Source organism: Mesocricetus auratus, unplaced genomic scaffold (genome assembly GCF_017639785.1).
Source record: "Mesocricetus auratus isolate SY011 unplaced genomic scaffold, BCM_Maur_2.0 Super-Scaffold_6730, whole genome shotgun sequence".
Classification (NCBI taxonomy): Eukaryota; Metazoa; Chordata; class Mammalia; order Rodentia; family Cricetidae; genus Mesocricetus; species Mesocricetus auratus.
Genome location: NW_024429184.1, coordinates 92,736,775 through 92,764,124, shown reverse-complemented (window position 1 = coordinate 92,764,124; position 27,350 = coordinate 92,736,775). Strand labels below are relative to the sequence as shown.

Genomic DNA, 27,350 nt, shown 5'->3' with positions numbered 1-27,350 from the left:
TTTTCAGGGGTGGGGGGCAGCTGCACAGGCCACCAGCGCACTGCTGCCTTTTCAGGCTGGAGGCTGTGTGCACCCTGACATCCATTTGTTTCCCTGGAAACCATGGTTGAGGTGCATTAGGGCAGGCAAACTGTACTGGACCCGTTAGGCAGGATGTCTCTCCTTTATCAGTTAAGCTCGGTTTAGAGACATAGACTACTAGGGTTGAGCCTAGGACACACATTAAGCATTTCTGGGCGCTCTGAGCCCCCACCCCCCAGCTCTACTGCAGCAAATTATCAGGGCATCCTGCTTACAGTGTAGGGTAAACCTCTACAAACTGTTCTTTGCTTAGCATCTCAGGGGCTATTTCTGTTGCAAGGACTATGACATAGAGAAAATGAGTAGGCAGCAGGAAGAAATGAGTTTCCCTTATTTATTAACCAGGGTACCCTTACATCTGCGGATCAGCCAAATAACATCTAAATATACTTCGCAGTCACCTGTAGCAGGATGTGTTGGCCTGGAAACACAAAAACTGCCTTCTTTCTGCTGTTCACGTTCGCAGGAGACCTTGATACAGCACTGTGTGCCTCTGGGCTCTCGAAAGTTTTGTGTAACAAGAGAGTCGAACCAGAGCATGGTGTCTTGAGTCCCATGATGTTTGGCACTTTGAAAACACAGAATCACGCTGTAGAAAGTTGTTCCTATACTCTATAATCAGGGGCACAAAGCACAAAGCGCGCGCGTGCGCGCGCGCGCACACACACACACACACACACACACACACACACACACACTGAAAGAACACTGACATTTTAGATCCTCTTTCGGAAAAGACAAGCTTTAGTGTATAAGCAGATGAATAAATCAGCGGCTGTGGTCACCTTTTGATTGTCAGTTTCTTTGTTTTCAAATCTTATTGGCTTTCTATTTGGAGTATTTTTAAATTGACTGGCTGTTGGGTTCAAATGGTGTTTTAAACAATTTTGGCGCGGGCTATAGAGTTTGGGTGTGCCACTAAACTGCCTTGGCTGAATGACGGTTTAAACAGAGCTGAACAGCTGGTGCTGTGAGGAGACTCCTTGATGGGAAGATTTCCTAGGAACAATGGCTTGTCTTAAGCTTTCTTGGCTTGGGATTCCATGAGGGTTCCTGTGGTCTCCTTAGGTCCTGGGATTCCATGAGGGTTCCTGTGGTCTCCTTAGGTCCTGGGATTCTATGAGGGTTCCTGTGGTCTCCTTAGGTCCTGGGATTCTATGAGGGTTCCTGTGGTCTCCTTAGGTCCTGGGATTCCATGAGGGATCCTAATTTCTCTTTAGGTCCTGGGATTCCATGAGGGATCCTGTGGTCTCTTTAGGTCCTGGGATTCAATGAGGGATCCTGTGGTCTCCTTAGGTCCTGGGGACCCTTCTGTTACAGGACCATCACTGGCTCTCAGTGAGATGCAGAGCCAGGAGTAAGAGAGGTAGGAATTGGGTTTTCTCATCACCTTACCTTCTATTTCAGGATCAGCTTTGTCTTTGGAAAGAGAATGGGCTTGAGAGCGCTTTCCACTTAAGGCCAGTCTCTGCCCCCTCCTCCATCACAGCTGTTGGATCATTGTTAATCTTTTTGAGAGGGAGGAATTTCATTCAAGCAGTAGATGAGAAACACTGACTTTTAACATTTCCACAGAAAGAGTGCAGCATCCTTAAGTGCTTCTTCAAACACTGAAAACGAAAATGAAAGCATTAAAATCTGAGACATATAGACCTAGCTAGGTCAAACAATGCTTTTTATGTGCCCAGAATTTAAATATTTTACTTGACTTTACACATGCATGCTTATCAAATCTCTCCAAATAAGCAGCACACAAGCTGGGAACTGTTAAGTGCCAGAAGGTACCTTTCACAAGTTAGGGCCAAGGTGTGCTCCAAAGAGATCACACCACACAACAGATCTTACTTAGGAGGTTTATTGGGGGGAGGGGAGTCAAAGGCTGACTCGGAGTAGGCGAGAGAGAGAGAGAGAGAGAGAGAGAGAGAGAGAGAGAGAGAGAGAGAGAGAGAGAGAGAGAGAGAGAGAGAGAGAGAGAGAGAGAGAGACCAGGAGATATATAGAGAGTGAGCTAGCTACGATGTCAGGAAGAACCTTTCAAAGGGTGCGCGTGTACATAGGGAGGTCACACAACTCAGAGGCAGTGGAAATGTGCTGCACCTGAGTTACTGGCACTGAGTTGCTGAAGGCAGGCTGTGGGAGGGAGTGTCTGATTTCTAACAGGAACAGTGTATAAAAACTAGTTAATCTTTCTGAGGACAAAACATAATACCAGGAAATACAAATTGGAGGTTGAACACTGTACAACACAGCCACACTTTCTGGTTTCTAGTGACTTGGCAGCATACACAGTTATTATAAAAGAGAGGTGTGACAGCGCCACTGTGGTGAAGAGTTGAGACAACGTGCAATACTGAGCCTTTCCATCGTTTAACCAAGAAACTGGCCCAGGGTGGGTCTCAGTGTGTGCATGCAAATGAACATATGATAGAAGTGGCCGCTTTACAGGGAGGGGCTAGAAGTGTACGAGTGCCCTTAAGCCATGACAGCACAATGGAGCTAGAAATGAGCATGGAGACCTTTGCTAGACCTGCTCTCCACTCAGGGATGTCCTTCGAGGCATGGTGGTATTGCCTGGCCAGGTGGCTGCCAATCAACTTTCCAAAGGCACTTCTGAATCATTGATTCAGAAGTTTGAGTGTACCTCAAATTAAACACACATGTCTTTAGATCCCTGACTTTTCAGAGCAGTAAAAATGCCACATACTGGGGGTGATCCTGTGCATGCTTTGGGATGTGGTTTAGAGTCTTTGAGGTTTGGTATGATCTGGACCTAGTAGAATTTTTTTTCAAGACAGGGTTTCTCTGTGGCTTTGGAGGCTGTCCTGGAACTCAATCTTGTAGACCAGGCTGCTCTCGAACTCACAGAGATCTGCCTGCCTCTGCCTCCTGAGTGCTGGGATTAAAGGTGTGTGCCACCACTGCCCAGTGACCTAGTAGAATGTTAACAGGAGATAAAGTGTCTGAGACTGAGGCACCTCTACTCTTCTCCTGACCTAAAGATGTGAGTGAGAGAACCTCAAGTCACCCGGTCTGCTGGGGTTAGAGAGGACAGGGGAGGATGCTGGAATAGAGAAAGCAAATGCATTCTGTGCAACATCCTTTGTGGAACCAGCTCAGCTCCAGGTATTTGCTGAGAGCTTCTGATGGCAGAGATTCACGAGTGATTAGCAAAACCTCCCCAATCTCCCAGCAGATGTGGTTCCCATTCCAGGTATTTTCAGAGTCAATTGCTTCGGCAGGCATGCTCTAGAGGGGATCTTGCTTGGTGAAAGATCAGAGGTCACAGTCAAAATCACGAATGCTTATTAAGGGCTTCCCTCATCTGCCAGCATGCCGAGGCCTTGATACTTGGACAGTGCCAGCCCTCTAGGCAGCCCCATGGCAGTTGCACAACAGTAGATTTCTGTTAGTAATGGTCCCATGAAGCCATTCTCATCTCCCCCATGACTTCTGGTTTCCTCCATTGGAGTCTCACCCTCTGTGTGTAAGGCTTTGCTGTCATGGCCAGCCAGGACTCCTTCTCCTCTTACTATGGTACCCCCTGGATTCTAACTCCTCCTCTATGGTACCAACCAGGATTCCATCTCCTCCTACTATAGTACCAACCAGGATTCCTTCCCCTCCTACTACAGTACCAACCAGGATTCCATCTCCTCCTACTACAGTACCAACAAGGATTCCTTCTCCTCCTCTATGGTACCAACCAGGATTCCATCTCCTTCTATTACAGTACCAACCAGGGTTCCTTCTCCTCTGACTGTGTTACCAACCAGAATTCCTTCTCCTCCTACTACAGTACCAACCAGAATTCCTTCTCCTCCTCCTACAGTACCAACCAGAATTCCTTCTCCTCCTCCTACAGTACCAACCAGAATTCCTTCTCCTCCTCCTACAGTACCAACAAGGATTCCTTCTCCTCCTACTATAGTACCAACAAGGATTCCTTCTCCTCCTACTATAGTACCAACAAGGATTCCTTCTCCTCCTCCTACAGTACCAACCAGGGTTCCTTCCCCTCCTACTATGGTACCAACCAGGGTTCCTTCCCCTCCTACTATGGTACAAACCAGGATTCCTTTTCCTCTGACTGTGTTACCAACCAGGATTCCTTCCTCTCCTACTATGGTACCAACTAGGATTCCTTCTCCTCCTACTATGGTACCAACCAGTATTCCTTCTCCCCTGACTATGGTACCAACTAGGATTCCTTCTCCTCCTACTATGGTACCAACCAGGGTTCCTTATCTTCCTACTATGGTACCTGAAACTTTCTTCACCCAGAGAATGCAAAGGAAGGTCCTGTTAGAATTGTTCTCCCTGCTTGTATCTCTGGTAAGAGCAGAAGCGTGCCTCAGAACTTAGTCACTGCAGTTCAGGTGTCTGGGCCAGATTTCCAGCAGCTTCTACTATGGTATGAGTCCAGTTTGCATGAGGCTCCCTTTCCCATTTGTGAGAGGCCCCGCGTGATCCTCTCTTCATCAGAGTAAACTGCCTTTTAGCTAGAGTCTTTTCATGACCCTGCCAGTTCAGCCGTGTCTGACTCCAAGGTCTATGGACTTGATTCTGTTGTGCTGGAGCCTCAGGGCTTCTTCCTAGGATTATCTGATCCATTTTTTCTAGCTCCTTTAGAATTGGTCAGTGTTGACACTTCAAATCTCCTTCCTCAGTCTGCTGTCTGTTGACTGTGTCTACAGTAGAGCACAGTACTGGTTCAAACTGAGCTAGGCTGACACATCCTATACTCTAGACTGAATGACTCTCCCCTATGCTGTCCTGATCTTCAGCCCAGACTGCCTGTGGACTCAAATGCAGTTTGAAAACATGAAAAGGCATTGGGTCTATTCTAAACATGAGCCAATATTTGCATCTTGTCATTTGCTGAATGATAAAACCACTCACACAGCATTAATATGGCATTAGGCATTAGAATTCATCTCTGACGATTTAAGGTATGTCAAAGAATGAATGTAGTTAACATGAAAATCCTACATTTTGTATAAGAGACCTGAGGCTCAGCAGATTTTATTATGTGTCGTGAGCCCTGGAACCAACAACCCACAGGATGACTGTATTCAGTACTGGAGCCTTGGAGTTAGTGTTTGGGGCTGAGGAAACCAGAAACTGGTTAAGTTGTTGCCTCTGTGGCATTATGGTTTGCAGATTACGTGATCTCATTGCTTCTCAGAGGCGAAGGTTTGTGCTATGGCATCTGAAGTAACAGGGCACCACTGCTTGTGGAAAAGCAGGGACCAATGAGGCAGGAGAATGCCCTTAGTACAGCTGAATGGTCCCTCTCCTATGCCTGGATTTAAAGCTGTGTGGTAGCAGTTAGACATTCCATTAGCAAAGGCTCAAACTAGCAGTGCGCAAGTTTCCTGGATCTTACCCCTCAAATGTATCATGTGTACTTGGTTGTCCTAGTTTGTCACTCAGGAAGGATGATCTTCTAGGCCAGAGGTCACAGACTGGCTGCCTCCAAGCTAGCCTGGCCACCAGATGGTTTTGATTTGGTCTATACCAGAGTTAAAATACTTTCAAAACTATAATTGTATGTGTGTGATAGTTTTGCCTGACTCGTTGTCTGTGCACCATGTGCATGCAGAGCAATGGAGGCTAGGAGAAGGTGTTGGAGTCCCCGGAACGGGAGTTACAGAGGGTCGTGAGCCATCACGTGCTGGGAACTGAACCCCGATGGCGGCTCTGGAAGAGCAGCCAGTGCTCTTAACCTCTGAGCCACCTCTGTAAGCCCCCAGGTTTGAAATCTTAAATGATCATCACTCAATAAGCCGCGGAGTCTATCTGCACATATGTGCACTTGTGGTTTCTCCTGAAAAGCTATAGATCAAGCACTGGTGTTTGTAATTGGCCCTTTTCTGTGAGTCCTTCACATGCCACAGCCTCCTCCCCGGCTCACTTTGCTTCTTCACAGTCCCAGTCAGCATGCATTGCCACAGAGCATGAATGCCTTGGCCTAGGCTTTGTCTCATGCAAAACTTGTTGTATAGAACAGGGGCTTAACACAGCCCAGGGCCCAAACCCAGGTCCCTCTCTGCCTGCAGAAAGATGAGTTGAATCCAGCCCATTCACCTGCCACTGTCTACTAAGAGTAAGTGGGATAGAGGTCATATTACTCCACTGTCCTAAAATACCTTCTGAACCTTTATGGAAAAAGATTATTGATTTCAATGGGCTAGGAGACAGCTCATTGCACAACATGCTTGCCATGCAAACATGAGAACCTGAGTTTGACTCCTAGGAGCCACATTTAAGAAGCTGGGCATGTGGTGGTGTGTGCTTGTAAATCCTGTGTATGAGGGAAGGGTTGGTACAGAAAGATCCTCAGGGTCTACTGGCCAGCTAGCCTAGCCTTGTTGGCAAGTTCTAGGCCAGTGAGAGATTTTTTTGTCTCAAACATAAGGTGGTGGACTGTACTACTGAAGAGTGATACCCACGTGCGCACATGTATGTATGTATTTATACTTGCACATACATGTGCACTGGAAAACACAAATACCACACACACAGACACACAGACAGACAGACAGACAGACACACACACACACACACACACACACACACTCACCATTCTTGATCTAGAGCGCTAACCCTTCACTACCAAGTGGCCATCTCTTTCCTCTCTATCAAGGTCTCAAACTCATGATCCTCTTGCCTCCCAAGTGCTGGGATTATAAATTTGTGCTACCATATCCAGCCACATCAAGGCATTCTCTAAGCAAACATTTTCTTCTACCTCTGTCATCAATTAAAATAGCTCCAAAATGAGAGGAAAGTTGGCTATCCTTGCTTGCTAGACCTTGAGTTGTCAACAGGTCATATGATGTCATTGTTACTGGTCAGGGCCACCAGTTCCTTTTTAAATAAATGTTCCCCTTGCCTGCTTGCCTTCTGAGGAAGGCCCTGCCTCCCTGAGATTATGGGCTTCTGCTTTTCTGACTCTGGGCCTGGCCTGCAGGCATTGGCTTATTCCTCTTGTCCCTCGTGGGAATGCTGTCTGGAACCTGTGTGGTGGCTCTCTTCCATTATGCTCTTGCGCCTTTCCCCTACATTTTCTCCTCAGGACCATCCTGCAGTCAGGGGCTGCCCATCGTCTCTGCCTTCCTTGCCAAGTAGTCCAACTCTAGGCTGTGATGGCAAATGCCAGAATATTGCTTTTCTAGTCATCCTTCCATAGTGGCTGCAGGTGGTCCCATGACCCTCTTTGGCTACTGGCAAGAAAAGACATTTTCTCAGGGGCTTCTGGGAGTTTTTTTTTTTTACTTTATAAGACAGCGATTTAGGTATATGAAAATTTCTCTGATATCTCCTTTCTGGTTCTGGGAGTAACTTTGTTAGGATGTGGTATCTGAATTGTTGGGGAGACACTTGTAATATGTAAAAGAAAATACTGGGAGACAGAAATAAAGGCTCTTGGGGGATATACTTCAGGCCTGAATCACCTCCATCCATACGGGAGAAACTAATAAAGCGTAGGAAGTCGCTTAGGGCTGAGGATGGTGGCATAGGCCTGTGATGGCAGTATTTGGGAAGCTGAGGCAGGAGGACTGTAAATTTAAGACCAATCTGTGCTAAATAATGAGAGCTTGTCTGAATAAAATACAATAAAATGAAGCAGAATGGAAAACTACTTCATGTCAGCTGTTCTGTCATAGCCAATGGCATCTTTATTCTAACATTCAGCCTTCTTTTGCCAATGTTTTCCACAATTTGAAACATTGATGTATATAGTTCTCGATATGAATGAAGTGCTATCTGAGTCTTCTGTGTATTAATTCCATTTCTATGGTGATGTGAGGAAACAGCCATGCTTTTGCTGATTCTCTATAGGAGGAAACTGGTACTTCCTCCATGCAGACACTGAAAATTCATACTCTGACATGGTGCAGAACCCGTTAGTCCTGGGGTTTCTGGATTCCCAGACTTTGGGCCCAGTGGCAACCTGGTGTCCCCTAACAGAAAGAGAATGACTTGTTCTGTGTCACATGGCACTGTGCTGGCACAGACTCTGGTACCACATTTGCCATGGGACCAACACTGGAACCTCTGCTCTGTGGTCCCCCTCCTCCCCCTTTAGCTTGCCCGCTTCCTGATCTTAGAGGACACTCGATTCTAGCACTAGGCTGCAAGGCTCCTCGACACCCGCCTGTTACCCTTGCTTCCTCCCTTTAGGGTTGAGAGATCAGACCTTGGCCAGGATGGGTGAACTCACGAAGAGGGTGTAGGAAGTTCTGATCACATGTGCTTTCCATCCTGACGTGAGAAAATTGCCTGGCAGACACATGTCTTGGATTTGAAGTCAGGAAGAGTTCAATTCAGACATGGCTTGCTGCTTCTAGCTGTGTTACCTTGGGGAAATTCCTTTCCCTTTCTGAGCACTAGTGTTCTCTTCTGTAACATGGGATAATAAAGACCTATATGTTAAAGGCATTTGGGGATATTAAGTGGGGGTGTTGACAACAAATACTCAACCAAGAGCTATATCCAATCTTTGTTTATAATTTTGCTCAATATGTAGAAATAGTGGCTTGACATTAAGAGCACTTCCTCGTTAGTCATTTAAACAAGAAGCAGGTCTATTTTCAATTCCCATTTTCCAAGGGAGGAAAGTTGGACAGCTAAGTGAACCTCAGCCCAGGTCACACTGCAGTTAGAAGGTGACCAGACATATGAACTCCTGTCAGTCAGGGTTTCCCCAGCTGACTTTCAGCGGCGGCTCTCCCTTGTCCTCAGCCTCGGTGACAGCCATGTGCATGGGCACGTGCACCAGGAGGTCACTAGCTCAGCTAATCCCTCTGTGGTGGTTGGGAGTGTGCCACTGTGCATGTTAGAGAGGAAGAAACCACTTTTGCACCATTATGTAAGCTGTCTGCAAGGTGGGGGTGGGGAGCTAGGCTGTCAACACAGAATGGCAGAGAAGTGGGAAACTCTACTTTCCCAGCACCACACAGTGAGTCCATAGGTGAACAGGCTGGGACTTCACAGGCGTCTGTGTGGTGAGTGCTGTTCTAGGGGTGTTGCAGGAACAGTCATCAAGGAGAGGCCCCTGTCCTGTCCCTGGCTCCAGTGATGGGATATAATTTGATGAGTTAGGATACATGCTTAAGGAACATACAGGCCTAAGTTCAAGTCACAACTGCAACCTTCAAGGAGCCCCCCCCCACGCCCCTGGGTTTGAGGAGAATCAAGTAAGGACCCTTCACCACTTGCCTACTAGGATAACTATCATATAGTCAACCCGGGAAAGCTTAGGTATCTCTGTTCTTACTGGAATGATCTGTGAGCCAGAGAAATCACAAGGTCTGCTTTATGGCTGACTTGCTGCCGCGATTGGTGTTGGAAGGCTGAGGAGGTTGGGACAATGAATTACATCTGAGATTGTCTACATGAGACACTCATGTACTGGGACACTCACATACACGTGCACTTGCATGCTGCATGCACATGCTTATACGTATGTTTGTGTACAGACACATATTTGTGCATGAGATTCTTGTAGTATGTAGAGTCCTTACAAGCACAGACGTTGTATACACATGAAAGTTAGCACACACAACACTTGCGTTATAGACATGTGTACAGGTCCATATGCAAAACTGGGTATTTACACAGAATGTAGTTATGGCATATAGATGCTCCCAAACATACATATACAGTGTACATGTGTGCATACTCTAGTTAACACTGCTCACTCTTCAGCTTTCAGTCTTAAGATTGTTGTTTCAGAGCAACTGGCTGCGCCGACTTTTGGGAGTGGCCAGGCATGTGTTCTCTTGTATCCCTGACTTTCCACTCTTTGGTTTGGATTTCAGTTGCCATTGAACAATTGGAATAAGCTGTGCGCCTATGCATTTTATACTGTAATGTTAGCTCTGCAAAGGCAGGGACCAGCCTGACCATTCACAATAAAATCACTCAACAGCCTGAGGCACAGTGAATCTTCAATAGATATGTACCATCAGTGAACATTGCCAAGATCCATATGTACCATCAGTGAGAATGGCCAGGATCCATATGCACCATCAGTGAACATTGCCAAGATCCATATGTACCATCAGTGAGAATGGCCAGGATCCATATGTACCATCAATGAGCATTGCCAGGATCCGCATGTATCATCATCGCATCAGTGAGCATTGCCAGGATCCATATGCACCATCAGTGACTATCGCCAGGATCCATATGCACTATCAGTGAGCATTGCCAGGATCCATATGTACCATCAGTGACTATCGCCAGGATCCATATGCACTATCAGTGAGCATTGCCAGGATCCATATGCACCATCAGTGAGCATTGCCAGGATCCATATGCACTATCAGTGAGCATTGCCAGGATCCATATGCACCATCAGTGAGCATTGCCAGGATCCATATGTACCATCAGTGACTATCGCCAGGATCCATATGTACTATCAGTGAGCATTGCCAGGATCCATATGTACCATCAGTGACTATCGCCAGGATCCATATGTACCATCAGTGACTATCGCCAGGATCCATATGCCTATCAGTGAGCATTGCCAGGATCCATATGTACCATCAGTGACTATCGCCAGGATCCATATGCACTATCAGTGAGCATTGCCAGGATCCATATGTACCATCAGTGACTATCGCCAGGATCCATATGTACCATCAGTGACTATCGCCAGGATCCATATGCACTATCAGTGAGCATTGCCAGGATCCATATGTACCATCAGTGACTATCGCCAGGATCCATATGCACTATCAGTGAGCATTGCCAGGATCCATATGCACCATCAGTGACTATCGCCAGGATCCATATGTACCATCAGTGACTATCGCCAGGATCCATATGCCTATCAGTGAGCATTGCCAGGATCCATATGTACCATCAGTGACTATTGCCAGGATCCATATGCACCATCAGTGAGCATTGCCAGGATCCATATGCACCATCAGTGAGCATTGCCAGGATCCATATGTACCATCAGTGACTATTGCCAGGATCCATATGCACCATCAGTGAGCATTTCCAGCATCCATATCTATCATCAGTGAGCATCTCCAGGATCCATATATACTATCAGTGAGCATGGCAGGATCCTACTTGCCTGACGGATGGGAAACATGTTGCTTCACCCTGCAGCTATTTTACCTAAGAAACCTCGTAGAGAGTTTTCAGGCTTGGGATCTGTGGTGATTTTGTATACTTGCCCAGGGAGCCAAACTTCAGAACACTACAAAATTTATATAAAAATAAATCAACTTTCAGATATATTCCTACTCACAAAGAGGATAGATTCCAGAGAAGAGAATGTCTAGCTTTTAAATGTGGACAGCTCTTCACTGTCACGCCCCACCCCCTGTCACCACCGAGTTTAGGAGACACCGGCAGCTGCCACAAGTAATAAGCTTGACAAGTTGCTGTCTCCACAGGGATAGACTGTTTTCTTTCTCTTGGGCAAGATTACAACAGTAATCAGGCCCCTGTTAGACATCAAGAGTGCAGGAGGCAAGGGGGGTGGGGACATAGATGTGGCAAACACAGACATGATGGTAAAAAGCATCACCTAGAGGCAGAGTCATTTGTTTTCATTTATTCACTTACTCATCAATTAGATAGTTTTGGAGCCCCTTCTAAGTGACAGATACTGCATACGCTGTCTGGGGGAAAGTGAGATAGTTCTTGGCTTCCGGCTTCTGGAGTCTAGCTGCAGAGAGACACCAGGGCATAGACTGCCAGCATTCAGTGTCCTCAGAGGTCCTGGGGAAGACAGGGTGGGCTTCTGGCAGAGAAGGCATTTAGAGCTGAGGCTGGGAGTTGAGCAGTGCCTAGTCAGGATTTGGAGGCGAGAGAACAGTTAGTGGTTAGGCTTTGCAGGGAGAAGGGGCTCAGTAGGTAGAAGCCCAGCATGGCAGCCATAGGGCAGGGTGAGGTATGGAGGTACACATAGCTTGTCCATGTGGCCAGGGAAAAGGGGGGGCATAGTAGGCAGAAGCTCAGTATGGTATCTGTAGGGCAGGGTGGAGTACAGGGGTACACATAGCTTGTCCGTGTGACTCCTGGAACTCCAGGGTAATAATGGTGAACCTAGGACTGAAGCATCACAGGCTAAGAGAACTTGGGGCAAGTGGGAGCGCTGTAGGAGATAGGGTTCTGACTCTCGGGGACCTGGATACAGGGGGTGCAGGAGAAGGGGCTTAGCATCACTGCCTATGAAACGGGCCATTCTCTGGACTGTCTCACCTGACACATGAGTAGGGAGGCCCAAGTGGCCTGTCAAGTACCTCACGGTTGCTATTGTCCCCGCTTCAGTCTGGACAAATGCCCCCCCCCCCCGCCCCATGCCCTAGCCTCTCCACCTCATTGCTCTTTATGTCCTGCAGGGTCTGCCTTGGGTACCTGGACCTCACCTCTGTCACCTCCAGAGGCTGTGTCACTGTAATATACTCAATGTTTCTTCTCTGGGCCCGTTTCCACATGAATGGGAGGTGGACACAATTAATGATGTACCTGCCTCATCAGCTTACCTTGTCCCTTCCTCTCCTCCTATCCTTGACCTGCCCTCAGTACCTCAAACTCACAGAGCTCAAGCTTGCCCAGAGTCATTTCTTCAGAGACTTTTCCCTGAATAGGAGCTACCACTTCTTGTATTCCACATGGGCTGTGTGCATTTCCCTCCCCAAACTCCTCACAGTGGTGTTTGACTTGCTTTGGTGTGGTTTCCGCTCCTAAGGAGGTAAGTATGCAGGTAGGGGACATACATGACCTACTCATTGCTATATCCTTTCATCTGGTACTGTCTTGGATATATGTTGTGTATGAAGTTGTCATGTGTCAAAAATGATAAATGATATTAGTGGGTTTAATATAGCTCATAGATATTTGAAATAGTTATCAATTACACTCAAGCCTGACCAGTAATACAAGAAGCTCCAATTTTCAAGGAATGTCATAAAATTATAGTGACATATCTTGGTCACTAGAGGGCGATGAGCAGCCATAAAGATGGGTGGCTACAGAGACCCCCAGCCCCTGGGGGAGAGGTGAAAGTCTAGCATTCAGTTCCTTCTGTTTTCTGCTATTCACACCCAGACTGGATAACTTGTATCTATTTTTATAAAATATGCATTTAATCATATTTGTCCTCACTGCCATCCAACTCTTCCAGATCTTCCTGACTCCATACCTACCCAACCTCGTGGTCTTCCTTCCTCCCTTTTCCTTCCTAGTTCCTTTTCCTTCCTTCCTTTCTTCCTTCCTTCCTTCCTCCCTCCCTCCCAAGAACAAACAAACAAGCCATAAAAATCAAAACAGACAAACTATAAAAACAAGACAAAAAGTTCACAAAACCCATGACATCTGTTCTGGGCCTGGGTCCTTCCCTGGAGTGGGGATGATACACCTAGTGACACTCCATTGTAGAAAACTGACTGCCCAGTAGGTGTCAATTATAAACAGTGCCTCTTGGTTAGGGGCGGGACTTTGTGTCCACTTCCCTTTCTCATGCCTGGAGTTTCATCTGGTTTGAACCTGTGCAGGTCCTGTGCATGGTGTGATGTTCACAGTCTCTGTGAATTCATAGATCATCGTAAGTTGCATCTGTGCCTCCATACAATATACTGACTATGCTCTGGGTGTTAGAATTTTTGGTCCACAAAGCAGAAGCCTGCTGTTATGACCTACTGTATTATGTATAATAAAAGGTATTATGTAGTTAAGATCCAGGACTAGCATGAGGGTAAAAGGCAGAGCCTGGGTCAGGCCCTAACAGGGGCATGTGCTTCATTCTCAAGATCATTCTTGGAGTAAGAGCCATTTTGCAACAACCAATGGGTTCCCCCAAGCACACTTGGTGCACCTAGTGCTGTGGGCAGGTTCTTCCCCTCCCATGCCTCTGGTTCCTCTCTTTGTAATTGCACATACATCGCCATCCTGATCTTGTGATTAGAAGATTTGAATCTTAGCTATCTGGGGTTTCTGGCCGTTGGGTTTGTGGTTGCCATCACCAGAGTCTGGGGCTAACTCTAAGATGAAGAAACACTTTTCAGATTGAAGGGCAATGAAGCAGGGATTGAACCTACAAACTTTGCAGAACTTCAAGGCAAGTCTGTGCTAGGCATACTGGGAATACTCATTAAGACCTAATAGAGGGATTTCCAAAGTATTGTGCAGGTGCTGTCTATGCCCAGTCACCTAGTATCGTAGTTTGCATCCTATTGCTGTGACAAACACTGTGACCAAATGCAATATGGGTGAGGCTAGGGGAGGGCTTGTTTGGTTTACATAGCCTGAACACAGCATTATTATCAAGGGAAGGCAAGGCAGGAACGCAGGCAGGACAGGAACCTGAAACAGAGACCATCGAAGAAAGCTGTTTACTGGCTTGAACAGCTTGATTTTTTTTAATGCAACCAGGATCACTAGCTTCTTCAGGGTGCCTTCTTCAGGGTTCTCCCATATCAGTCAATCAAGATAATGCCCCACAGAGTTGTAATAGGCTAAGCTGATGGAAGTATTTTCTCAACTAAGGTTCCTTCTTCCTAGATCAAGCTGACAAAAACAGAACACGAAAAACCCAACCATCACATCTGGGGAGATGATTAAGTGTGCAAACCCACTTCCCATCGCTGCAAAAAAAATAACCATGACCAAAAAAGCAAGTTGGGGAGGAAAGGGTTCATTTGGTTTACACTCCCAGATCATAGTGCATCACAGAAGGAAATCAGGACAGGAACTCAAACAGTGCTCAGAAACCTAGAGGCAGGAGCTGATGCAGAGGCTGTGGAGGGGTACTGTTTACTGGGTTGCTCCACATGGTCTGCTTTCTTATAGAACCCAGACCACCGTCCGGAGATGGCAACACCCACCATGGGCTGGGCCCTCCCCTATTGCTCACTAATTGAGAAAATGCCTTCCAGTTGAATCTCATGGAGGCATTTCATCAGCTGAAGCTCCTTCCTCTCTGATGACTCTAGCTGGTGTTGGATTGACACACAAAACCAGTCAGTACAACTGACCCCTTGTCAGCTTGACACACAAACAAAACACTAGTAAGCCTCAACCCTTCCTTTCTTGTTCATCCCCAAGACCTCCCACTAAAATCGTGAATAATTTAAAAAGTCCCACAGTGTTTAAGACCTCAAACACATTAAAGTTTCAGTCTCTTTAGAATATCCAATCTTAAATGCACTTTGAGATCTTGCTTTAAAGAGGCACCATCTGCAGCGTGAAAGGAGTTTTCTCTTACATGTCAGTTTTCCTAAGTGAGCACTCATCTCTGTGTCTCATAGACTAATTAAAAAATGAACTTAAAACTACATAGAACTGGACTTTTCAGAACACCCATAATCTTTGTCTTCACAGGAGTGGCGGGGATGGGGTGTGGGGAGGGTGGGCAGGAGACAAAGATCTGTGGCAGGAGACAAAACAAATTAAATTCCAAAGCCAAGAGATAAGCTCCTCCAGACCTAAGCACTATTTGTTGTTGGATTTATAGTACTGATCACCTGGGACAGGTGAGACCAGCCCAGCGTCCTCTGAATGTAACTCAAAGTCTGACGCCCTTGGATTGGTTGTTTCTGAAGAGGCTGTACTATTGCTTTTGCTCGGGAGTAACATCCATGGGATTAAGATGCTTTTTAACTGGACTGAAGAAGGACTAGGACAGAGCTATCTTGCATCATGAAGTGACTTGCTCTGTGACAAGAAATATTTCCTTCAGGGCCCTCATTTCCAGGCTCCTGTCTTGCCCATCATTTTTCCATTTATAGAACAGACTGAGTTAGAGCAGGGCCAATGAATGGTAGAGGCTCTTGGAGCCAAAGCCACTCTCAGGCAGCAAATGAAAGCTTGGCATCTAAGGGATTAATGATGGAGATGTCCCAGCCAGCTTTCATCATTCTAGGCCAACCAGAACTCTGGGAGGTGGGGGTAATGAGGACCTGGCCAGGTAAACAAGTGACAGCTGGCTATGTGCTGGAGGCTGCCTCAAGTCATGCTAAATCAGTGGTCTAGGCTACTGAATTAGAGAGAATAATCGATGGGATTTAGGGCCTAAAGTCTCCGTGTAATTCACATCAGTGGGGAGAGGAAGGAGATGGGGTTCAGAGGGACCAGAAAGATGCAATAAAATCAGCAGGTACGGGAGAGCGGCACCAGTGAAAGTCAGCCATGGAAGAAAAGGAGAAGTTATAAATGCTGGAGGGAGCTGAATGTAGAAAGGAGTCTTTGTAATCCTTACACTCGGGAACTGGAGATAGGAAGGTCAGGAATTCAAGCCATCCTTCACTACATGGAGTTCAAAGCCAACCTGAGCTACAAGAAACCTAGCCTCCAAAACAAGGCTTTAAACAAATGCTAGAGGAAAGCATTGCTTTTAATCCAGTTCCTCCTATGCTCTTGACTGTGTTGACATGTGTACTTTGTGTCCATGCTCACTCCTTTGATCCATGCTCATTAAAGTTGAAAGGCAGTCTGCTTGTTCCATATTGATGCAGAGACTGAGTCCTGGAGATAGCTACTCAGTGGCATGGCCATGAGAAAGCCAGGTTCCCCACTCTCTGTCCTTAATGCTGCTGAGTTAGTCAGTTTCCTGCTTTCAGTCCTGTTCCAGTGACGTTTTACACAAGGGACAAAAGAAGGTAACTTACTCTCTCCCAGTTTCTCTCTCTTTGAAACTCAGCCATGAACCCCCATTGGAAGCCACCAAGTCTGCTGGTGCTTTGAGGCACAGGGTCATTAACTGGTGACACCGAAGAAAGGATCAGCACAGGAAAGATACAGGGAGGGAAACTCCCAAGGAAGTTGACAGTTGCAAGAAAGATAAGGCCTGGGCTGCAAACACTCGGATCAAGCATTGGGTGCTGCCTGCGGGTCACACAGGACAAGCCACAGAGCCTAGGGAGGACAGTGGGTAGGTGGCTCTGGGCCTATAGAACTGTTACTGTGCTACCTCATGCCTTTGGAATGAGAACCTGGCCTTGGAGCCTGACATACTTCAGTTCGATTCCCTGCCTTGCACGATCCAGTTGTGTCTTCAGAGAAAAGGTCATGTCATTTAGTCTTGATTTCTTCACATGCAAAGTGAAAGTAATAACAAGTGTAGGGGTTAAATGTAAACAAGCTTAAAAATGCTCGCCATGATCATGGCCTCTAATTAAGCATCAGTAGTTACCATAACCACGTGGAAAGCATGTTGGATGGCTTCTTTTCTTCTCTGTAGCTGACCCATTCTCTCACAGCAGCCCTTATGAGGCTCATAGTCTGTCTCTTCTACTTTTCCCACCCCCGACCGTTTTGTCCAGATTTTCTTCTTACTTTGAGAAAGATTTATCCCCTTTTGTACGCATAAAGGATTTGAGTCTTGTGAGGTGATGTGGTCCTGCCGGGAGACATGGTAAACTGCAGTCCTAACAGAAGTAATGCCATTCTTGAACTTAGCAATGACCGACACACCTAGCCACTGCCTTCAGCAGGGAAGGCAGACATCACAAGATGTACGGGGTTGTGTAGAGGGAACTGGTCTAACACAGGGGAGTGGAAGTTTCTGGAGGTGAGTCATGGTACTGGAGACCAAGGTGCTCACAGTAGGGCCACACAGATGGATGCTCACAGTAGGGCCATATGGATGGATGCTGGAGTAGAGTGACATGGATGGATGCTGTCTTTAAGGATCACCTAGGTCACTGTTTCCAGAAGACAGAATGAAGTTTGTAGGCTGTGAGTTTTTTCCAACTTTAACTACGTATTTACTATGAACACAGAAGGCTGTGTATTTTTTTAATATTTAGGTGGTAATAGAGTATTTAGTTTTGAAATAAATATATACAAAGAAACACATTTAGTCAACAACAGCAGCTGGTGACTCACCTGTGGCAAAATGACCAGCCTGGAAGCCTAATAGTGGAGTTGGGGAACTCCTGTGTTTGGCAACATCGTGTGGAGGAAAAATATGGAGACTCAGGAAGTCTCAGTGACTGGCCGTTGCAGAGTAAGTTATTGACTGAGTTTGGTCATACAAAATGCACTCATTGTTCCCCAAACCCTAGTATAATGGGGAAAGCGATTCATGGCACTTGGAATCCAAGAGATAACTGACGAATGGCTTACAGCTCTGCCTGAAGCTGTAGCTAGGTTTAGAATATCTGTTACTTCCAATTTTGTCCCTTAGTTTCTCCTTTTAGTCTTCCGTGTCTCCTGTGGCCCCACTGTGGTGAGAGGGACTTGGCTGTGGAGGAGGCTGATATCATTTTGCTCTCTTGGCCTTGGATCACAAGGCTAAGCTGTGGTGGCCTGTGACCTTACTTGGGTGAGAACATGATTTCAAGTCCTTTACGGGGGGGAGGCAGGGGGGGCACGGGAGGTGGGGGAGTAGTGGTAGGGGTGATGGGCATCACCACCATCCCCTGCCTGCCGATCATGCTGGGCTGTTACAGACAGCGAAGGAGACGAGGCATTTGAGAAACTCAGAAGACCGTCATGGACTGACTATCACACCCACAGCCAGGAGGTGCCTGGGGACTGAACGTACACCGTCCTGGCTCTAGGGGTTGACACTACTCTGACTCTGAGCCCAGAAAATGCTTCTGTTTACTCAGTAGTCTGCACTGCTCTTTCTTAGAGCTAAAACAAAACAAACAGAATGTAATAGCGTGCCCTAGGTTTCATTTTGATTTTGTAACAGCTTTGTCTTTCCGTAAGGATAGAACTGAAGCCTGCAAATGAGGCCTGCCCTGGCAACCAGGCTGTGGGATGGAGCCTGGGACAGGCTCACACTGCTACTCCTTCCTCAGCACTCTCAGAGCCACAGTAAGATGCTGTGAGGAGGGGCAGTGCTGGAAAGGCTCTGGCCATCTATGGCCTCCCCATCCAATATGACATTCATCCTGCAAGTCCCATGCACATTTACTTTCTCCTAGGTCAGTTGTTTTATTAGTGTGTTTTAATTGTACAAAATAATGGTCTCATTGAGACGTCAATGTAGCTTCACTTTTTTTTTCCTGTGAAACAGACATGGGGACAGGAGAAAGGGCAGAGCTGGGACTAGCATGAAACTTTTAGTTAGACATTGTGATCCACACCTGAAATCCCAGAACCTGGAAGACTGAGGCGGGAGGATTAGGAGTTAAAGGTAAGTGTTGGCTAAATAGTGAGAACTTGTCTCTAAACATCAACAATTCACACCTGTAATCCCATTATGGGGGAGGATGAGGCAAGAGGACAGATGCATATCCAGGTTAGCATGGTGAGCGCCACCATTGTCTAGGTTGGATTTCTTTCTTTAATACACTTGGACTCTATCTGGCTGTCTATCTATCTATCTATCTATCTATCTATCTATCTATCTATGCCTTCAATTGATTAGATGAGGCCTGCCCACATTATTGATAGTAATCTGCTTTACTTAAAGATCTGCTGATTTGAGCCGGGAGGTGGTGGTGCATGCCTTTAATCCCAGTACTCAGGAGGCAGAGGCAGGCAGATCTCTGTGAGTTGGAGGCCAGCCTGGTCTACAGAGCAAGTGCCAGGATAGGCTCCAAAGCTACATAGAGGAACCCTGCCTCGAAAAACAAAAACAAACAAAAGTAATCCTCTGATTTGAACCTTAATTTCATCTATGAAAGAATAGCTTCATAACCTCATCCAGATACATTTAACTAAATATCTGGGTATGGCAGCCTGACTAGTAGGTACAAAATAACTACTGGAATGTATAAGTGTATAGTATAACATACAGAATAGCGTGCACTAATCTTACCAAGAATTTACTGAAGGCCAGGCACTGTTCTCTTACTGATTAATTTCTAGCTGGGATTGCAGTACAGTAGCCAACAGTCAACAGAAACAAATGGTCTCCAACAAAAGGGAACTGTGAGCTGTGACAAAGGGGTGTAAGCACCGGGCAGACCTAAGTTCAGGTAACATAGGCAGGAAGGATCAGAAAAGCACTTGGACCGTTACTTAATCTCTGAGTTTCTTTTTCCCTCACAAGTAATACAGAGTTAAAAATAGCGCTTACCTCAGTCACAGAACTGGTGCCCAACAAATATTTATCAACCGAATCAATGTTGAAGAAATCACTGGGGTTGTTGCCGGAATTACAGGATGTAGCCTACGGAAAGCCACTCACATGCTGGCTGGCTAGTGACTAGAACATGGTGAATGTGGCTGGTGGTGTACTAGCATGTTTTTCTCCTGAAGCCCGTAGGCAGAGCCATGCACAGTGCTGCTGGGACTCACCTTGCAGGGACCCAGGGAACAGTGGCTCCCAGGAAGCTCTTGTTTGTAAAGGCAGTGACTGGACAGTTGTCTCGCTGACCTGAGTCAGGGGCTGTTCTTGCACCGTCCTGGGGCAGCCAGTTCCCTGCGGCTCCCAGAATGTGTACTTGGAGCCCTTGCTATACTCGGTCTTGGCACAGAGAAGTCTCTGAAGACCCAGGTAATGTGGTCTGGAGCCGGTGAGTCCCCACATCTGTGCCAGCGCACTCTGCCAGCAGCTTGGTTACAGAGTCCACTCTCTGCCTTTCCGAGGAGAATGGCTGCCTTCTCCTCCCGAGCCAGTGCTTCCCTAGGGGGCACCATCAATTACGCTAATCATTCTCCTTTCTCCTAAAACAAACTGCACCATTGATGGAGTTAATCTGAGCACAAAGACCACAGGAATACAACCCTTCAGCAAGGGTTGACACTGTACCAATACCAGACACTCAGCTTTGCCTCTTACCAACCCTGTGACCTTGGTCAAGTTTTTCCATCCCCCCTTATGACTCAGTATCCTGATCCATAGCATGTGTAATATGATGCCTACTTAAAAGGGTATTAGGATGTTTGGGTGTGTTAGCATATGTAAAGTCCATGAAAACATGTTTCAGCATAAGGTGGGTACAGTAAGCAGTAACTATTTCTATTACTATCATGACTATTATTATATCAGTTGCTAATTTCCCCTCTGCCGTGTGCTTAGGAATTCCACTGGTTTTAGAGGAAAGAGCACTGAATCCCATAAACACTGCCCTTGCCTTTGTGACGTTTATGTACTTTTGAGCATGGAAGAAAACTAGTAAGTCAGCAAGGAATATTAGAGATTACAGACTCTAACTAGTATTGTAAAAAAGCCAATGGTGTGCTGAGCCCTGGGGACAGGGATCTACTGAGAAGAGCAGGTGAGGGAGAGCAGGCCTGGGTGATCTGTAATTGCCATGGCGATGGGAGGGGTAGAAAAAAAGGATTAGGAATGAGAAGTGTCTGTATGAAACCTTTGAGGCACAAGGAACTTGGTACAGTCCTGAGGATGGGAAGGGTCAGGGTGGCTGGAACAGCGATGGATGCCAGTGGTCACCACCTCTCACGCAGCACCCACTGCAGACCATGCACCTCCCTGACTGGTTTCTATGGTTACTTATCTGATCTTCATGGCAGCCCTAGGAGGACACAGCACACCATAGACCAGATCATACACTCACTCTTCTTAATGCCCCTGATGTAAGCACAGACTCTCAACTCGGAGCTTCTGGTACTTTAAAATTCAGTCTCAAAAAACCCTTCTAGGCTTATTTTCTTTTGTTGTTATTTTACTGTACTGTGAAATTAATTTTCTTATACAAACAATATGCACTTTCCTTGAAATAATATGGTAAAGTTTTTTAAATATTTAAAGTTTTCCTTTACCGTTGTTTCCCCATTCCATTTCTATCTCTGCTTCTCAGAGTTAACACTGCTATTGATTTATTGTAAATCTCTCCATGAATTACATATTCACACATTAAGTTATTTTTCAAGACAGGGCCTCACGTAGCCTGGGCTGATCTTAACTCACTAAGTAGGATACACTGGTCTTGAAATTCTGATCCTCCTGCCTTCACCTCCACGGTCCTAGAGTTATAATGGTGTGCTCCCATGCCTGGTTTATACATGTTGTATAAAACTATAGAAGTACATAGAATTTATTTGCTATTAAAAATGAATACAAGTTAAACCTCTTAGTAGTATTGCTCTGTGGCTCCTTTCTATCAAATAGCTTCCATGCTGGTGTACATGGATTTGTATTCATTTTTAAGACTGCTGCATAGCTTTCCGACTATTTTCTTTAGTGTTGAGCAGTTAAGATGACATAGTTTGTATCCTGAGTATTTTTTCAAGAATCTCTGTTTTGAAAGCATTGTTCCTTTTGGAGGCAGTAGGAACCCTGGACTGTGGCCTAGCAAGAGGAGACTGAGTCACGAGAGGTATGTGATAGGAGGGGACACTGCATGCTTATCTGTTCTCTCTCATTTTGCTTTCCAGCCTCCCCGATGTGAGCACGCCTCCTTCTCATGACATCCCGTGCTATCAAACCCAAAGTAGCAGGGCTGAGCAATGGTGTGGAGAAGTTTCAGAAGCCATGAGTTCCCACAATGTTTTCCTCTTTGTAAGGTTATTATTTCAGATGTTTTGTCACAGTGGCAAAAAGCTGAACTACTACATGGGACATTTTAATTGTCAGGGTCCGTCTACTTCAAACAAGGACGCCAGTGCAGGGGGCGCTCAGCAAGGGATTGAAGTCCTGAAGGAAAATGATGCCATCCAGAGACCACGAAATGCAGGAGGATACCTGAACAGCTAGAGGACCTGGGACAAACATGTGTGAGCAGAATGCAGAAGGAGGGGGGAGGGGTCTGCATTGGGGGCTGGGGCCATGGAAGGAAGGTCTGGGAGAAAGGGGGTGACATTTCAGCTGCTCTTTCCCTGTCCTCTGCAGTGCTTTAAGCTTTGGCACATAGGACCCCGAGTGTGTCAGTGTTCCCTCCTCTTCCATTTTACTGAACACTTTGAATAATGCTGGTGTTCTCTTTGGAAGGTCTGGTAGAATTCTGTGATTAATTTATCTGGCCCTGGGCTTTTTGTTTTTAAATTGGGAGATTTTAAATGACTGTTTCTAACTTGTTGGATGATATGGATTTGTTTATAATATTTATTTCATCCTGACTTAGCTTTGGTAAGCCATGTACAACTAGGAATTTATCTGTTTATCTTAGATTTTCCAGTTTAGTGCAATAGAGGCTTTGAAGTAGGTCCTTAAGATTTTCTGAACTACTTCAGTGTCTATCGTGATGTCTCCCTTTGTTTTAGTTAATTTGACTGGAGTTTTGTCTGTGGTGATATATAATTTATGATTTTTTTAAAGCTTGCCTGAGGATTCAGAAAGCAAAGCCATTCACAAGCCATAGAAAGCAGGCACACATCTTAAATTCCAGCAGCCAGAAGCTAGGGGGTAGTGGTACACACCTTTAATATTAGGCCTCAGGGTTAAGAGGTAGGCAATCTCTGTGAGTCCAAGGCTATCTAGATCTACACAAGATTGATCCAGTACTAAAGAGAAACAGCTCACACAAAGATGATCTCAGCACCTTGAATCACACACATTTAATGCCAGCATTAGGGAGATACATAAGACAGGAGCAAAGTCAGTATCACACACTCATTCTTCAGCCACATTGAGGATAGGAGGGATTCATCCTCCAGCCACATTGAGGATAGGATGTCTATTCAGTCTCACAATTCTACAGCCATGCTGAGATGCAGCAGGATCAGCTCATTCAGCCTGAGGTAGTAGTAAGAGCTAGTGGCAAGTTTCTTTGCTTTTCTAATCTTCATCTTGAAGTTTGAACCCAAGTATCAGTCTTTGGATCTTTTCTTTATTGTGCAATGTGTGTTGATCTTGTTAATCTTTTCAAAGAACCAACTCTCCACTTCATTGATTTTTTTTTGTGTGTCTGCATATAGGCATTCACAAGTTATGGCAGTGTGCACAAGTCCCATGCAAGCTCAAGCCAGACCAGAGTCCAAGCATAGAGGGAGGAAGTGGACATGAAGTTCCACTCCTTGTAGAGGAGCTAAGGACAGTTGATAGCTTCTGGGAGAGGGGAAATCAGTTTTCTTAAGAGTGTTGCTGCTTGTACATCAACTGTGGGACAATGGAAGGTCACATGTCCAAGAATATATGGGCAGCACAAATTGGGCTTTGTCTTAGTTTATATTGATGTGAGAAGACACCATGATCATGGCAACTTTATAAAGGAAAATATTAATTGGGACTGACTTACAGTTCAGAGATTCAATCCATTTTCGTCTTGGTTGGGAGCAAGTCAACATGCAAGTTGACATGGTGCTGGAGACGTAGCTGTGAGTTCTACCTCAGCTCAACAGAAAGTCAACTGTCACACTGGGCATGACTTGAGGATATTAAACCTCAAAACCTGCTTTCACAGTGACACACTTCCTCCAACAAGGTCATACTTCCTCCAAGAAGGCCACACCTCCTACTATCCTACTAGTGCCACTCCCTGTGGGCCAAGTATTCAAATACATGAGCCTATGGGGGTCATTCCTATTCAAATCACCACAGACTTGAAGGGTGGACAACAAAAGAAAAGAGGACACAAGTTTGAGTGGGGGAGGGGAGGAAGATGGATCTGGGAGGAGTTAGGAGAAAGGGTGAGAACTTATTTATGAAATTCTCAAAAAACCAAACCAAAACACACACACACACACACACACACACACACACACACACACTCACAAATGCCCACACACAGAAGCAAAAAAGTAGAATCAGGAAAAGTACGTAAGTACATGACTAAACTAGTCACATTCTGATTCTTTAATTTAAAAGAATATTGCAGGCAAAAATAAAAATGAAACCACCCTTGGCAGGTCTGGCCTCTCTTTAGACCCTTCCATTTCAGGCTATGTCTGTGAAGTTGTGACTTAGGAAGACCATGAGCTGAACTGTAGATCTTTGGCTATATGGCTACTGAAAAACTGTAGACTTCTCAAGGGTATGAAGGAAAATACTCAAAACTAGAGGGCATCAGACCTGAGCTTGGTTCTCGGTTCTATCTTCAGTTTACTTAACCTCCAAATCAGAATGAGAGTGGTATTTGGAAATGGTGGCTCTGAGAGGAATTGGGATCAGATGAGCTCATGAAAGTGATAACTCAGTTACATTCATAGCTTTTTAAGGAAAGGAGAAATTTGAGCTAGCAATTTGCTCTGTCTTGTTATGTGATGGCACCTACCATGCTAGGATGTAAAACAAAGCCACCAAAAGATGCTGACCACGTGTTAGCCTATTGATCTTGGACTTAAACTTCCAGAACTATGTGCTAAAACAACAACAACACCTCAAAATAATTACCACCCTTGGTCCTTTAAAAATTCCCCAGTCTATATTATTCAGTTATAGCAGTAGAAAGTAGACTAAGACAATGAGTGACCTTAGGCAAAGGCCTACTTATTTCTGGGCCAAACTTTCTCCTTCTACAGAAGAAAAGGGCTGATTAAATCTGATTTTCCCACAAAGGTATGTGAGATGGCTTCAGAGAGTGATATGGCGAATTTTCTGTTGTAGCCAGATTTCTGAGTCAGTTCTTCCCCAAGGGGCGGAGGAAATCTCAGTTTGATGCTATTATTTTTCATCTTTCTTGGAGCAGATGCTATGCTGAAAGCTTCCAACAGGTGATAATGCTTAGCCAAATTAAATGTGATTGCTTTTTATACTGTATTTTAAATCTACAATTGCCTTCCATTTTTGGCAAGCTACACTTGTCTAACATTTACAGTAATATATCAGTCAGATAAGCTGTGATCTCAGCAGCTCAGCAAAATGCCCCTCTTTTTCCTTACTTGTGCAAAGTATGCTGAAGTCAAACTAACTCTATAGGCTTTAGAAAGTCTACTAACTCTATAGCTTTAGAAAGCCTACTAAATATATATCTTAGATAGTCTAAGACATTGCTTGCCAAGCTTCCCTTTCATCACAGTCCCCTGGAGGTCTCATTCATATAGAGGGTGCTAGACCCCACCTCTACAGCTTCTGATTCTGTGGGTCTGGGGGAAAGGCAGAGGCTCTGCTTCCCCAGCGATGCTCCTGTTGCTGGTCTGGGAATCCCAATGTCAGAAAACACAGCTTGTGGGCAGCTCTTCTCATGACTTAGTGATGCAGGCTCGAGAGGAATCTTTGAGCATTGTTACCTGGATTGTCTTCTTGTTGGAAGAAACACTGTAAAGTAGTTAATAGGTGCTCTGAGCCAGAAGGAAAACACACTATTTCTTCCTACAGTGCACCCACAAGAAACATCGCAAGGAATCACCCAACTGAAGGCAGTGTGTGGAGCAGAAGTACATATGGTACTCCCATGTACTTACTAAGACAGAAAGGAGGGCAGAGAAGAGTGAGTACCAGAATTCCAATCTAGAAGTCTAGTCTACATCCAGACATTTTAATCACTCTTACTCATTGAAAAATTCATTTAAAAATCTCCTTGAAGCAAAAAGTTATATAAAGGAAAATTCGAAGAGTGATAAAAAGGGCTGTACTTGTGGCCAAAGCAGAGAATCTGTAGGAAAGATCTGAGTGCTAATTAGTTGTCACATTGCTGCCAAAGACTGTAGTAACCACTCTGAAGAGTCCTTCAAATCCGTTGCTCTCCCACCCAAGTTGCTCTAATCTCCTCTCCTGCTCTGGTCAGAAACTTTATGTACTTGTTCCATTCCATGGAGCCCTAGTTGTCCATTTTAAGACTTGCTCGGAAAATAATGAAAGGGGATTATATAAAGCTTTTGTCCCCATTAGAAAACACCCAAACACCTTGATCCCTGGTCATGGTCTCTTGATGATCACCAGCATCCTGTATAATCATAATGTCTCCATGGCTGCCCAAATAATATGTGACGAGTCTTTAGATAGGAGAAGTTTGTGTGTTATCTGGGGAAGGTTCTGATTTAGGAAGTTTTATAGTGAGAACATGTAAAGTGGTAGTGGGGGGTATGGGAGAGGAAGAGAGGAGGAGGAGATTCTGACTTGTTATCAGTGCTTCATATCTCTTTCAATTTCTTATTGTTTTAAAATAAACAAGTGCTTTGGAGCAATGTCTGCTAAGCAGCATTAAAAGGTAGCTTTATAGAGATTGAGTCATTGGGTTCCAAGCTCTATAGTCTGTTTTTGGCTCCAAATCACTGGGAAGAGGAAATGGGAAGAAGAGACTATTGGCTGGAGTTGAGGGTAATGCAAGAAGTTTTGGTCATGATGGGGCATGCATGGGGAATCTTACTTTGTGCCTAGTAATATTTCAGGGACACATATTTTTTCATTTCTTTTTCTGCTCCATCTCATGTATTAGAAGCAACAATATATATATATATATATATATATATATATATATATATATATATTTTGGTTTTTACGAGACAGGGTTTCTCTGTATTGTTTTGGAGGCTATCGGTCCAGCCCAGCCTCGAACTCA

At 45.3% G+C, this 27,350-nt stretch overlaps 1 long non-coding RNA gene across 1 annotated transcript in view; it reads right to left on the bottom strand.

Moving 5' to 3' along the window:
- Positions 1-397: 397 nt before the first annotated feature.
- Positions 398-27,350, bottom strand: part of LOC121138842 — a 64,169-nt gene continuing 37,216 nt past the window's right edge. Inside the window, exon 2 of the long non-coding RNA XR_005875710.1 lies at positions 398-1,691. This is a non-coding gene — a long non-coding RNA (uncharacterized LOC121138842). The remainder of the gene's footprint in view (positions 1,692-27,350) is intronic.